The sequence below is a fragment of the Cupressus sempervirens genome, chromosome 11 (genome assembly GCF_028749045.1).
Source record: "Cupressus sempervirens isolate cs-2001-9-10 chromosome 11, ASM2874904v1, whole genome shotgun sequence".
Taxonomy (NCBI): Eukaryota; Viridiplantae; Streptophyta; class Pinopsida; order Cupressales; family Cupressaceae; genus Cupressus; species Cupressus sempervirens.
Genome location: NC_143128.1, coordinates 37,910,530 through 37,925,621, shown reverse-complemented (window position 1 = coordinate 37,925,621; position 15,092 = coordinate 37,910,530).

The following is a 15,092-nucleotide window of genomic DNA, read 5'->3' as shown; positions in this document are numbered from 1 at the left end:
ATCAATCAAAACATAACAATTGATACGAGTCTTTTACATACATTCATAGCATCATCATGTAACAATCAACTATAATATCACTTTGGGATAAGAAGAAGGACCTACCATCCAAACAATTTCAAGGAAAGAAAATTGAACTCACTATCCAACTTACGTTAGTATTATCCTTCTCAGAATAATACAAGTATAACACTATCTGACATCAAATTCCATCCAAATACAATCATTTTTAAGCTCAGTCTACCTCAGCTGCACTAAAAACTTCTTCGATCGAAAGTTATTCATTGCCAAGTTCATTGGATCTTAGATACAAGTTTGTATACTCACATTACACAATATCTACAGTGGATTAATCTTACAACCAAGTAAATCATCCTTCATTTATACCAAGTCCTAAATATAATTATTGAGTTTTCTTCAAGGCTTTCCAAATTTATAATGATAATATATGACCATCTTAAGATATTACATTCACATGTTACATTACATTTTTATACTTTTCACAATTACAAAAAAATTGTCACTTCACAGTCTTTATAAATCTTCACTCGATGCTCATCAGAATATGTGTGTTTGACCACAACATCTTCATCAGGTCTTCTACCTTTTTCTATGTTTTCAATCTCTTTTAGGAGAGACAATCAAAACATTAGTAACTATTATCCAATAACAATATTCAAACATTTCCTTCACAAAATACATTGTATCTCTGTCCAGTCTTGATATTTTTATATGCACTCTTAATTGTAGCATCTATGCACTCTATAGAACATTATCCCAAGTCTACATAAGCTCATCTACATTTTTTGGACCTTGCAAATCCAAACTCTATGTATTCCTCTTTCAGTTTTAATAAAATAACTAGTATGTTGACATCAATAAATGCAACACACAACCTTTGAAATATACCTCCAAAAATGCTACGATAATTCCCCATAGGAATACCATCAATAGTCATGCTAACAAGATCTTCATACAAATATCTTCAATTCTTAGGATCCTCCATAGCTAAATACTGAAGCATGGGATCTAGGTTGGTGTATAGAGCATGGAGTTATGAAAACTCTAGAAGAACATGTAATAATCTAGGTGCAAAGAGGTTTGTCAATAGTTTATTTTCCAAGGACAATGAATGTTAAGGAAAAAGTAGCTAAAGGGAGCAAGAGAAGAAGAGGAACCACTCAAAAACACCCAAAAGGAGGCTAGCTTATTTTGTTTCACTTTCAAAATGGATTGCCTAGTTATTCTTTTGTCAATTATTTTATTTAATTTTTTTGAAGTGAAGAAAAGAGAGATATAAAAAAATTAGTTTGCACTTTTTTTTCGAGTGGAATATCTATAGTTGAGGTTTTGATTAGAAACATTATGTTTATATTTTTCAAATGCACAATTATTAATATGAGTTTGACCTTTAGTCTTTTGTTGAGATAAAGAAAAAAGGGAAAAGAAAAGAAGGGATAAAAAGTAGCATTACATGTATATTTAAAAATAAGATCCTTTAACTTCTCTAACTTTTTAGTATAAAATGTTTAAAACCGACCGTCTAACTCTATTTAACTAAAATTAGAGCTACCAATGATAATAACATATGAACCAAGAAGTCAAACTAAATACTATATATATATATATATATATATATATATATATAATAAAACATGCATTATGGATTAGCTAAAACATGAGTAGAATGAACAACTATTTATGAGATTATTGGAATACATTTAAAATAAAAACTAAGTACTTTTTATTATCAAAGTTGATGGCACAATTATGGAACTCTTCTATTTCTAAATGTTCATGACATAGTTCAAGAATGATCTATCCATGATGGCATATTCCTCTATTTACCAAAGTTGATGGGAGAATCTTTTTAGAAGTAAAGCCATATATGAGTTTTTGAGAGCTTGGCAATTTTGCTCTGCTAGGGTTTTATGCAAACTTTCAATTTTCTTGTGTATGACTCTTTGTCTAAGCTCTCCTTCTTTTGTTTCCACTTGTCACACCACATTTACTATGAGAGATTTTAGGAAAAGTTATAATGGCCCCGACCAATGGTGATCCAGTTGTTACTAGTATTCACACCATTGCTTCAGATGGCCATGGCACCTCTTGAGAACAAATGCCCTTTCAAATTCATCCATAAGGTTTTTCATGATGTAATATTGATATTATCCTTCCTTACAATAATTTGATGCTGAATGTGATTGGTTAGAACAACATAACTTAATAGGGTATTTTGTGGGTAGGACTCCTCCTAAAGCTATGCTCTAAGAATGGGTTAACAAGAGCTGGAGTCCTCATGGAGTCCACCTTGACAGTATGCAAAACCTTATCAAAGGTCTTTTTATTTTGTTTTTCTATCCCATCACAAGAAAATGTGGGTTTTAACAATGGCCCCCAGTTTGTGTATCTGTGTCTTCTTGTTTCTCAAAAATGGTCATAAGACTTCATTGTCTGTTATGGTTAAAGGATTAGGGTTCCTGTGTGGGTCAATTTCCTAGGTTTATCCTTACCATGTTGGCCTTTTATTGATTCCATTTCCAATACCCTTGGTAAAGTTATTGCAAAGGAGCATGAGAAATTTTTCAACACTTGCCCATAGAGACACATTTGCATCAAGGTTGATCTTTCCAAGGATCTTAAAGATTCTATGGAAATCCAAATTGGGGCTCAAACCTTCTCTTATAACATGCTCTATTTGAACCCTCCCAACACTTGCTATAGGTGCTAGTCTATGGAACACAAGATAATGGATTTCCCTTTGGCTATGCCTAGGGTTAAACCCTTACCTAAAGAAGCTCTCGCTAAGCCAGTAGAAGGGAAAAGAGAAGAATGGGTTACTGTTAGGTGTAAGGTCAAGGTTTTCTTGACTCCTTTGGCTCCTAAATATTCATATGTGGTGGTTTGTACACCTTTTTCTATGGTTTTTACACCTCTTGCTGAAGTTCCATAGCACCACACAATGTGGTGTTCTCATAGTCCTAGTAGACATGCTGAGAAACTAGAGGTGAAATAGTAGGCTGTAAGTCTAACAAATTTTCCTTCTAACTTTAACCAATTTTCTAACTTCTTGAAAAATAGCAACTCCTCTCTTGAGGATGAGGAAGATATGGAATATTTTTCATGAACTTTTTATTATGGAATGTTCAAAGTCTTACAGACCTCTCTAGAAAGTACTATTTCTAGGACACCCAACATAGACTTGGTAATTTAGATTTTCTCTATATACAAGAAGCCAAGATATTTGGTTTCATGGTTTCCTCTACATATTGCATCATATGGTAGGATGGCATCATGTTGTCCTCTCAATACAAAGTTGGCAAAGGTGGTGTAGTTACTCTCTTGTCACCTCATCTTCATTCTACTATTATTTTACATAGTTCTAACCCCATTCATAGAATTATTTGGCTATTACTTTCCATTAACAAGAATTCCCTTGGAGTCATTAATGTTTATGCTTCTAATTATGCTTTGGAAAGATCTCAAATGTAGAGCTAGCTGGCTGACAACTTGCCTCTACCTACTTGGGTTATGTGTGGCGACTTCAATATGGTTGAAGTGGCCTTTGATGAAGATGACATTTTTCCCTTTTTTTGGACAGCTAGGGAAAGGGAAGCCTTGTACTACATGCATAATAAATTGGACCTTTTCTATCCCAATATTAACCACCATTAGTATAGTGGAACTTGGTCCAACTTTCAAGCTGGCTTAGACCACTTTTTAAAGCACCTCGATTGTGCCATGGTTACTACACAATCATTTTTTTTCCTTTTTTGAGGATCATGATCATAATTTATCTATCATTCCCTTGCTAGATGTGATGTTATCTAACCACTATCTCATTTATTTTTTCATTTCATGGCAAATAGCTATCTAGAAAGTTGTCAAGACACAATTCTTCCTCAACACATCTTTGCTAACACATGCTTCCACCATTACACATATCATACATGTCTAGAATCTGGAGCCACATCAACATTCTCAAATAGGGTGGATCCAATGGTGGAATGATACTATTTCTAGAACTACCCACTTTATATGCATCTATGGGTGGCAGTTGGCAATTTCTAAAAAGAAGTCTTATGAAGCCACTACTTTTGTGCTCAAAAAAGCCTTTGAGGCTCTCACCCTTAATCCCTTTGATGTGGATTTTCAAATCTAGCTTGTCAAACGTTTCCATGATAAACAAGTTGTTGATAACTATGTCACTTAAGGAGCCCAAATCAAGGCTTGTCTCCACTAGTTGGAGGTTGGCAATAAAGCTTTGAAGGAGTTCTTCCAGGCTCTTCGAGCCTGTCATACCAATATTGGGATTAAAAAAATTAGACAAGGTAGTTCTATTCTCTCTAGTCTCCTTGACATCCTACAATAATTTTTTCATCACTATGAGAACATTTTTGATTCACAAGGAGATTCGGTTGCTCGGGAGGAAGCTCTCGGAAAGTGTATTTTTGTTACTCCAAACTACCTAGCAGTTGAGCAACATGCTTTCTATGACCAAATTCTTCCCCTTCGAGACCTAAGGAGGAAATTTACTCCACAATTGATGATAAATCCCCTAGGTGTGATGGGTTTCCCTCTGAATTTTACAAACACCTCTAGGAGCATATAGGTCCTGATCTACACAAAGTTTATCTTGAAGTACATCATACTAAAAGCTTAGGAGCCATTATAAATAAAGGAAATATTAAATTCATACCTAAATTTGGAGATCCTGAGGATATTTGCAACTAGAGGCCCATTACCCTTTTGAATATGTCTTATAAGATTATTTCCAAGGCAATTTCTCTCAAAATTTGGCACCTGTTGCCTTTAAATGTGTTTCCTAAGAAAACTTGCTTTATTAAGTCCAAATATATTCTTGACAACATTATTGCTATTTGTGAAGGAATGGAGTGGACTACAAGTCCAAATAGATGGCTATCTTTTCAAAGATTGATTTTTGCTAAAGCCTATGATCACATTTAATGGCCTTTCATCTTGGCTATGCTCCAGTCTCTTGGTTTTGGTCCCAATTTCTTGTAGTTTGTGGATATTCCCTTTGGTGATACTAATGTTTGCATTACCATCAACAATTCTCAATCCAAGGCTTTTGGTATTTTTCATTTCATCAAGCAAGGTTACCCTCTGGCATCAGCTCTTTATGTCCTTGCTGCTAAAGGATTTGGCTACTTGCTAGCTCACATTATGTCCTCTAGATTGGTTCATGGCATTTCCTTGCCAGAATCATCTTCCCAATTTTTTAATGGTCATTTTGCTGATGATTCCTTCATCACTCTTTTGGAGGATGAAGAAAACATAAAAAATGCCTTAATTTTCCTAAACACTTTTTGTCAAGCCTCTAGATTTGCTATTCAATAGCATAAAACACTTCTCTACTATTTTTCATTCTTTCCAGCTCCACCTTGGCATAGATAGTTTGAATGGAAATGGGTCACTCACAGGGAGATTTTTCACTTTCTTGGCACTCCCTTCACTTTTTCAGGCTTCTCCTATTGAACTATGGAATGTTGTGCTAGCTGAGATCACAAAGAAGCTTAATTATTGGCTTACAAAACTACTCTCCCTCATGAGAAAATTCCATATTTTTTTGAAAGTTCTTGCAGTCACTCATGTCTATTATTCTTCATATTGGTCTCCCTCTAAAGCCTCCTACCAGAAATTGGAAAGAATGCTTAGGGATTTTCTCTAGGCTTTTGGTTTTGATCATCATGGCTTTCATAGAGTTGCTTTCAATTTTTTTTGTCTCCATAAAGAATCTAGCGGCATTGGCCTACTTTCCACACAGAAAAAAAGGCCTTGCACTTTGTGTCAAATGGATCATTCATGCCATCACTAGACATGAAGCCTAGAAGATTTTGGTTTGGCATTGCATCTCTTTTGGCTTTCCTGTCAACAAGCTTTCTTGGAAAGGGATTGGTTTCCACACCCTTCTCATCATCTATGAGCCAATGATCATACAAGGCTCTTTTGTTATCAAGAGCATATGAAAGGCTTGGGAAGCAATCAAACCTTGTGTTTACTAGTCCGGTGATGAGTTCCACAATGGCCTCTACTTGAATTAGTAGAACATTTGGTGGTCTCCCATATTTTCCATTCAGGGTACTCCCCTTACTAAGACTCAAGGTGCTAGTGCTCTACTTTTTCTTAAACAAGGCATCAGAACTCCCAAAAATCTTTTCTCTAGAGTTTCCATGAGTTTTAGATCCTAGGAAGATATGCAAGTCTAGTACCATCTTATCTATTCAAATTGGCTGACTTTTGACTTATTGCTCTCTTCAATTCTAGTTCACTTAATTAATAAAGTGGGTATTTAGTCTATTAGACCTTGGTGGCATCATAGGAAGTGGTATCCTATGACTCATTTTTCATATTAAAAGCCAAGTATAGGTTATAGATGGCTTTCTCCCCATCTGCTGATGGTGAATTCTCTCAACTAGAGATGGCATTTGCATTATTCTATGTCTCAATGGAGAAAATGCTTTGACACTATTTGGAGTGCTATTAAAGAACCCAAGATTTCCCATTTTTCTTGGTGTCTAGCCTTTTAAGATCTTCCCCTTGGGCCTTGGCTCAAGCATATTGGGGTTCTAGATCCTAGATGCCCTTTTTGTAGACAACTAGAGTCTTTCATACATATTTTCTAGTTTTGTAGGCATGCTTAAAATTATTGGCACTAGATTCATGACTTCTTCAAGTTATTTAGGCCTAAACCCTTTTCTTGGCACATGGTTATATTGGGTGATTCCCCCATAATCCCTCAAAAATTCACCTAGATTTGGCATACCTTTAGGATGGAGATTTTGTTCACTGTGTGAAAAGATAGGAATGTTGTTCTTTTCACTCATAGTTTTCTTGATATTAATATTGCTATGTACACTAAGGCATGCATCTCTAATAATATAACTATGCAAATTCAAGCTCATGCTAACAAAGTGGCCTTGGAGGTGGCTCACTTGTAAGAGCTACTAAACCACATAGGCAATGCCCCTTGCACTGTTGTCAGAGTTCCTCCAGATCCTTTAGCTAATACCTCAATGCCTTGAGGCTACCATTTGCGGTGCCATTCCTTAGGTCATCACTCACACACCCCATGCTCCTAGGCTTCTCACCACCACTCTCCCAATGTTGGGGATGGTGGATGGAGGTGTCACTCAGCTTCCTCACCCCATGGTGGCTCTAGTTGGCCCACATCTCCTCCCCTTGGTGATTGGAAGATGCTTTCTAGAAAATGGCCTCACCTAGATCTAGCAATTTTTCCTCCATGACCAGATATAAAAGATGCAAAGGCTACCACTAATCCTACTACTGCTATTACTGATGATGGTTGGACTATCCCCAGCTTGCCCCCCAATCCCAAAGATGATTAGGGTTTTCATGGTTGTGATGAACCACCACCCTTAGCAGGCACTACTTTGGCTACCTGTGGTTACTATTTATGTCTTTTTTTTATGAATAGTGTTTGATTTTGGCTATGGCTGTGCAAACTTTTGTAAGGTGATCTTTTATCCCCCAAACCTTTTTTGTGAATTGTAATCTTAGTATATTATTTATTAATAGAAAAGGACTATTCATCAAAAGAAAATAATGTGAATGAAATGCCATAGTAACATTTTTTTTAACAAAATTTTTAGATAAACTTTTAGAATTATATTCCCAAGAATCAATTTAAGTCAAAGCATGAGGAATTTTTTTAGAATAAATAAAAAAGAAAAGCCTATTACCAAATTTTAAATGATAGAACTCTCTATTTAATATTTCATATGATGTGACAATTTCTTTTGTGGTGGTCATTAGTACATGGCAATAATTGAGTGATTACATGTAGGTATTTTTAAAAAAAAAAATTTAAGTGTTGGTTAATTTTTTATTTAATAGTTACATTTTTAGTTATTAATTAGTAGAATTTTATATTGTCCTTTAAAGGCAAAATGGGCTATCATATGCAAATTTTGTAATATAAAATTTCTAAGTCATACAATATTTTTAAACATTTTTGGTCATATGTTTTATTTTATTTTATAAAATTTAGATATATGATCATTATCTTATAGATTGGGTGCCTAGTAAAGTAGAATTATCTCTCACTTTTCTCATTCATAATATGGAATATAGTTTTAATAAGAATCAAATTTTGTGGTTTCTTGTTATTAATACATATTGTGATTGGGTTTAGTAAATAAATGATAAAGATTACAATAAATGGGATAATATTGATAAAATTGTGAACATTCAAATTTATATGTTATGAATAATAAAATGATCTTCATAATATAATAATTAAGAATTTGGATTTTTTTTCAAAAGAATATTATTAGTAAAGTTATTAAAGATAACTTTCTACTTATGAGATAGTCTCAAAGTTAAGTAAAATTAGGGAGGAACATATATGTTGGTGGAACTTGAGGCAATTATATTGAAAGAATCTATAGAAGGAAAAAATTCATATAAAAGAATCCCTCATCTAAAAATGATGCTTAAATTGAATATAGTGGAGATACAATAATCTTATAAATTCTTAAATATTAAGTAAAGACAATCTATAAATTTGTAATAAAGAAAATTAATCATTAAGAATTAAAAATTTGACAGCCAAATGATGATTTCACTAAATAAGATTGTGGTTCAAATATACACACTAAGAAGGGTAGAAAATATTCATCCAATCTTTGAAAATTAGATAGTAAGAATTCAATTCAAATGAAAATAACTTCTTTAAAATATATAATTAAATTTTAAATATTCATATAAAAACATGATTCAATTATGCTTATATGATTTAAAGAGTCTTATAATGTTTGGGTTAAATAAATTAACATTAGAATCAAACAAATTATAAAAAATGAAACATTAATTTTTAAAAATAATAAAGAAAATAGTTTCCAAAAACTTCCAAGTTTCTAAGTTATCCCTAAAGAAAGATGAGTCAAGTACAATAAAGAACTTGAAGACTACAAATTTATTTTTGCAAAACTTTCCAATGTGATATAGCACTACCATTCATCAAAATCCCCCATGGTTGGATATATTTAAAAAATTGAAATATACAATATTTTTGAAAAAAAAGTTATTTTAGGATAAATAGTGATATACCACTAGTATTCTTATTTATTTTATTAGTTATGCATGAGTAGAAAGGTGATTCAATGCAATTATATAAAAAAAAATTCAGGAAGAAATTATTAGGTGATATGGTAAGAGAAATAAAAAATGCAAATGGAAACTTGATAATTCCATACACAATGATGAAAATATATAATAAATTCATAGTAAACTTATCTTATTATAATCCTAAGAAATAGAAGTGTGATGAGCAACCACGAATGGTTTACCCACATTTTCAAAAGAAATTGATTCATTTGAGAAGGGGAGCAAGCCATTCTTGGCTATCTATCACAGTGTGCCTTATATATGAAATATACATACAATGCCCATATCATCATCATTCATTAAGAATGAGATATATTTATAGTGGCAAATGGTCATAGATAATTATACATGGGTTAAATATGTTGGACTAACTATCAGCCTTCCTCCTTTAAGATTTGTGACATGGCTTAACCGTCTCCTATTTTCTATAAGTGTAAGGGGCTTGGACTATGACACTATTCTAGGGTGTCATTTCAAGGATTAATGAGGCAATCTAGGTTATTTTGACAAAGCTAAGGGTGATTTGAAAACACTAAAGGACTAGTTAAGCAACATTGGTTGGACAGTCTAATCATACAAGTGTTAGATTGAATAGAACGAACCAGCTTGATCCTTTGGTTGGCTAGGCAAGCTGCCTTGTATTCGTAGATGAGCACATGGGTTAAATCTTTCATTAGGTGGTGCATTGGAGAATTAACACATTGAAATGTAGCTGACCAAGGTGATAGTTGAACAAGGGTAAAATAGGGAAGGACCTATTTTTCACAATGGCTAGTTCTTTACTTGAGGTGCTCCTTTATAAGGGAGCTAGATGCTTCATTTTGAATAGGCAAAGGCAAAGGTAGAAGACCAAAGTCAAGGACAAGACAATGAAGGTGGCCATACTAAGTAGTGAGTAGTGAGAAGAGTTGCAAGGCAGTGAAGTGTGATGAGTGATTTTGAGCAACAGAGGAGTAGAAGTGGCAACTAAGTGTTAAATAGTCTTGGCTAGGCAACTTGACTTGAATACAAGCTTGGAACTCTTATTGTAACAAGAGCTTTGTGGTCGATTCAAATTATATCTTGGGGTGATCAACCCCACTTATATCTTGTTGTTCTATGTTATTACATCATTGATTGAATGTTTTGTTTAATGGTATCTCGATCACACTTGGGAGATAATTAGTTCATACATCCTTAATTCATTTCTGTAAGGCATCTTTAGGGGATAGGCATAGTCTAGAACCCTATTTTGGCTTGTATTTTGAGCCAGGGTAGCTATTGTTGCACAGTTTTCTCCCAAGGACTGTGATAGATGGTATCAAATCCTAAGTTTGGCTTGGGGTAACATTTGTGATTTGTATTGAAGAAGGTAGATCAGCGTGAATTTATTTGGAGCAATTTGAAATAATGTGGCATCATGGTAGAAGTGGACAACCAGTTTGATGAAGAACAACTCCAAAATAACAAAGTTGGGTGGACAAAGAATACATCATTGAAGCATAAAGATTGGCTTCATTTACATGAGATGAAGTTGAATACCTTAGAAGATTCAAATCTTGAAGACTATTTGAGGGAAGAGTTGTTTGATATGGAAAATCAAATGAGATCACTTTGTGAGGAAGTGCACATCATAAAGGAGGGAGAATGGGTCCTATGATGGAGAATGGGATGACACTATGTTGAACAACTTCATCTAGAATGTGGAAGAGTATCTAGCCGCAATCCTTAATCTACCTAAAGAGATCAAGTTAAAGAAGGTTGCAGCATGTTTAATTAGAAGTGTGAAATTATGGTGGAGAATACTTCAGGTTGATGAAAGAGCAAGCAAGCCAGTGATACCTATTTTAAATTGGGGCAATTTGAAAGAGGTGTTGCATGCATAGTCTAGACTTGGGAACTCGAATAGGCTAATCCACTAGTGTTTTGACAAGTTGCAACACACAGGCACCTTGAGGAAGCATGTGAGTGCATTTAAGATCTTAGACTTGGAATGCACAAAATTAAATGACTTTAAGAAGTGGTACTTGTTTATGAGTGGCTTGTAGCCCTCGGCCCAAGAGGAGTTATGGTGTCAAAAATCACAAATATTGGCTGATGCAATCTTAGTTGTAGATGGACTAATGGATCATGTTGAATCAAATAGAGATGAATGATCTGACTAGAGCAACAAGTGATTTTTTCCCATGGAAGAGAATTATAATGGATCATAGTGCAATGGAAAGTCAAAGGAGAAGAAAGTGAAGTTAAGTGAAGATGAGTCAAATCTTGGTGAAATGAATCAAAGAAAGCAATGGACTTGCTTCATTTGCAATGAGCTAGGTCATTTTGAAACAAAGTGTCTAAACAGATCTACTTTTGGAGCAGTGATTGAACATACAAAGCCCACCAAAATTGAAACTTTGCAAATGCTCAACACACTAAAATAAATAGGTAGTTTAAAGGCAGCTACTAACACAAAAGGTCTACATGAGTTGAACTTTGTTAAGGAAAATTTTGGGAGAAAGGAAGTCAATGCACTAATAGACTTAGCTGCATCAAAAAATTATATCTCAACAGATCAGACTAGACAGATTGGCTTATAGATTGATCTAAGTGAGGCATCATTCAAAGTGGTAGAATTGACTCCACATAAAATGGTTGGTGAAATTCAATGCATGGTCATGTGAGTCAAATCATGGCAGGACAAGGTTAACTTAGTAGTTGTTGATTTGGACAAGTATGAACTAATCTTGGGACAATACTTCTTGAGATAGGCTAAGGTGATGATTGCACCACACCTAAGTTGTGTCATGATAATGAAGGTTGGACAATTGTGTGTTATTTTGAAATTTCCTAAGTATAGATTGGGTATGGTTCTCAACATCTTGATGGAGAAGGATTGGAGATCGAAAGGAAAAGACTTCGTGATGAGCGAACAACATCAAGTGGACTGGGAAAAGCTTTTGGGTACCCTTAATGGGAGGGGCCCTTCCTAGTCAAATTGATTTGGGCTGATCAAACACTCCCTTTTGCACATCTAATGTCGAGTGTGCAAGGTGTCAAGGTTGACATCTGATTTGAGTGGAGGAGGATGTAATAGGCATATACTATGGCACTATTTTGGGGTGTCATTTCAAGGATTAACGTGGGAATCTGGGCAATTTTGACAAAGCTAAGGGTGATTTGATAACACTAAAGGAGTAGTTAGGCAACTTTGGTTAGATAGTCTAATCATGCAAGTGCTAGATTGAACAAATTGGGCCAGCTTGATCCTTTGGTTGGCTAGGTGAGCTAACCTTGTCTTGGTAGATGAGCACATGGATTAAGTCTTTCATTGGGTAGTACATTAGTGCATTAACACATTGGGATGTGGCTGGCCAAGGTGACCATTGAACGAGGGTAAAATAGAGCAAGACCTAGTTTTCACAATGGCTACTTCTTTACCCTATGTTCTCCTTTATAAAGGGGCTAGGTGCTTCATTTCAGATAGGCAGAGGTAGAGGTAGAAGACTGATGTTAGGAGGAGACAGTGAATGTGGTCATACTAAGTAGCGACCAGTTAAAAGAGTTGCAAGGTAGTGAAGTGTGATGAGCACGTTTGAGTAGTGGAGGAGTAGAAGTGATGGCTAAGTGTGAGATAGTCTTGGTTAGGCTATGTTGACTTGAATCCAAGCTTGGAACACTTATTGTAACAAGACCTTGGTGGTTGATTCAAATTATATCTTGGGGTGAACTGTATTTATGAATACAAGATCTAATTTTTTATATTGAGCACTTATATAATAAATAAGATCTAGGTGATCAACCCCTCTTATATCTTGTTGGTCCATGTTCTTGGATCATTGATTGAATGTTCTATTTCATGGTACCTTGATCACACTTCGGAGATAATCAGTTCATGCATCCTTAATTCACTTCCTCAAGGCATCTTTAGGGGATATGCATAGTCTAGAACCTTGTTTTGGCTTTTATTTTGAGCTAAGGTAGCTAGTGTTGCATGGCTTGCTCCCAAAGGCCATGACAATAAGTCTCATGGTTGTATCAAGCATTAATAGGTGGATCTTTTTGTGCATTGACAAATCTAGCTTGTAACACAATATATTGGTTGTAGAATAGGCTAGTGGAATAAATAAAATGACAAGATGTTTCAAACTTTATAAGCACATTTCACCATCTATTGTAAATTTATTCTTTTTCATAGCATGGTCAATAAGAAGATTTTTTTTTTTGCATTATATATTTTGAAGGAATAAAATGTTTGCTACTTTAGAGGGAATATAATTGGAAAGTGGAACAAAAGATACCCAATTCCCATAACAAGAAGGATAGTCAAAACAATAGTTGTGGAGCATATTACAAAAGAAGATAAGAATAAGGTATGTCTAAAGGAAACACAGATAAGAAAATAAGAAGGAATTGATCCATTGTCTTGTTACTTTTATTGATATTATTGATCTAGCCTACTAGTGTATGGCACCCTTAAGAGCCTTCTATATTCTATTGGTGTAATTCTTATTTCTTAAGTAGTTATGTCTTGTTCTTTATATTTTTTCAAGTTGATGTTTATTGAATTCATAAAATTTCAACTATAAAATAAATACATTGCCATGAAGGAGACTAAATTTGAAGATAAAGTTTGATTAATTAGGGGGCATAAAGTGGGTTAATAGAAAGTGCAATGATGTCATTAATAGTGGAAAGAGTTTTACAAAACTATTTTTAATTAAGAGTAATGGCTATTAAGAATCACCGTAAAATTTAAAGAAGCATTAGCACATACATATTAAGGAGAAAAGGATATATGAGGAACAATTAAGTAGATTAAAAAAATTAATAAAATAAGAAGACCTTGAAATAGTGAAAATGGGTGGAAGATAATTGTAAATTAGGTTAGAATGTTTTAGCAAGGTAGAAGGTGCATAGATGGAGGGAGGGAGAGATAAATCTTTTAGAAACTCTTGTTTCATAGTTGATAAGAAAGAAAGACTTTTGTTGTAGGAAAAGTCCAATAATTGTAGAAGGGAGTGAGGGCCTCTAAGAAAGTTGTTGAAGTGGAAGATGTGTTTAAAAAAGAGGATGAGATGGATTATGAGAAGACTCATTAGAATTTTAAATTTTATATATAATAACGAGAAGAAGAATGAAATAGAAGGCTTTGTCAACAAGTGATGAAAATCCAAGCAAGATTAGATGTATTGGAGATTAACTAATATAGAGGAGATGGAATAAACAAGATAAGATTTGAATAGAGATTGAAGAAAAGAAAACCTAAAACATGGATAAATGAAAAGATTATAATTTAGGAATGCAAGACCTAAATTCCATCTTTCAGGGGTAGGGTCTCTCAAGCCCTTGAAACCCTATGAGGTTCATTGCTAAACAAGCCCTTCAAACCCTATTGAGCTTCTTTGCTAAACATTGAAGAGATAAGATATTTGGAGGTTTGAAGTTCATGATCCTCAATTTTTAGATAAGATAGGTTTCATTTTATTAGTAAATATTTTACTCTCATGATCGTCAGTTTTTAGATGGGATAGGTATCATTTTATTAGTAAGTATTTTACTTTTTCTTGGACATGAAGTTGACAATCATAGCTCATCTTGACACAATGAGACATGCTCTTAGGAAGACTTACCTCTTGCAATTTGAACTTCCAATTAGAGCACAATAATAGTTGAACCTTAATTTAAATCCAAGAATGAGAAAAACCAAAAAACATTAGAATTAGTCATGAAAAATATGAAACACGAAGCCCAACTATGATATAAACTCCGAGAGAGAAGACAATTTATATCTATGCAAGAAAGATAATTAGCAGCAAAACATGCAGTATGGATTAGCTGAAACATGAATAGAAAAAATGATGATTTATGAGATTATAGGGATACATTTAAAATAAGAATGAATTTTTTCTTATTAGCAAACTTGATGGAACAATTATAGAGTTCTTCTATTTCTCAAAGTTGATGGCATAGTTTAG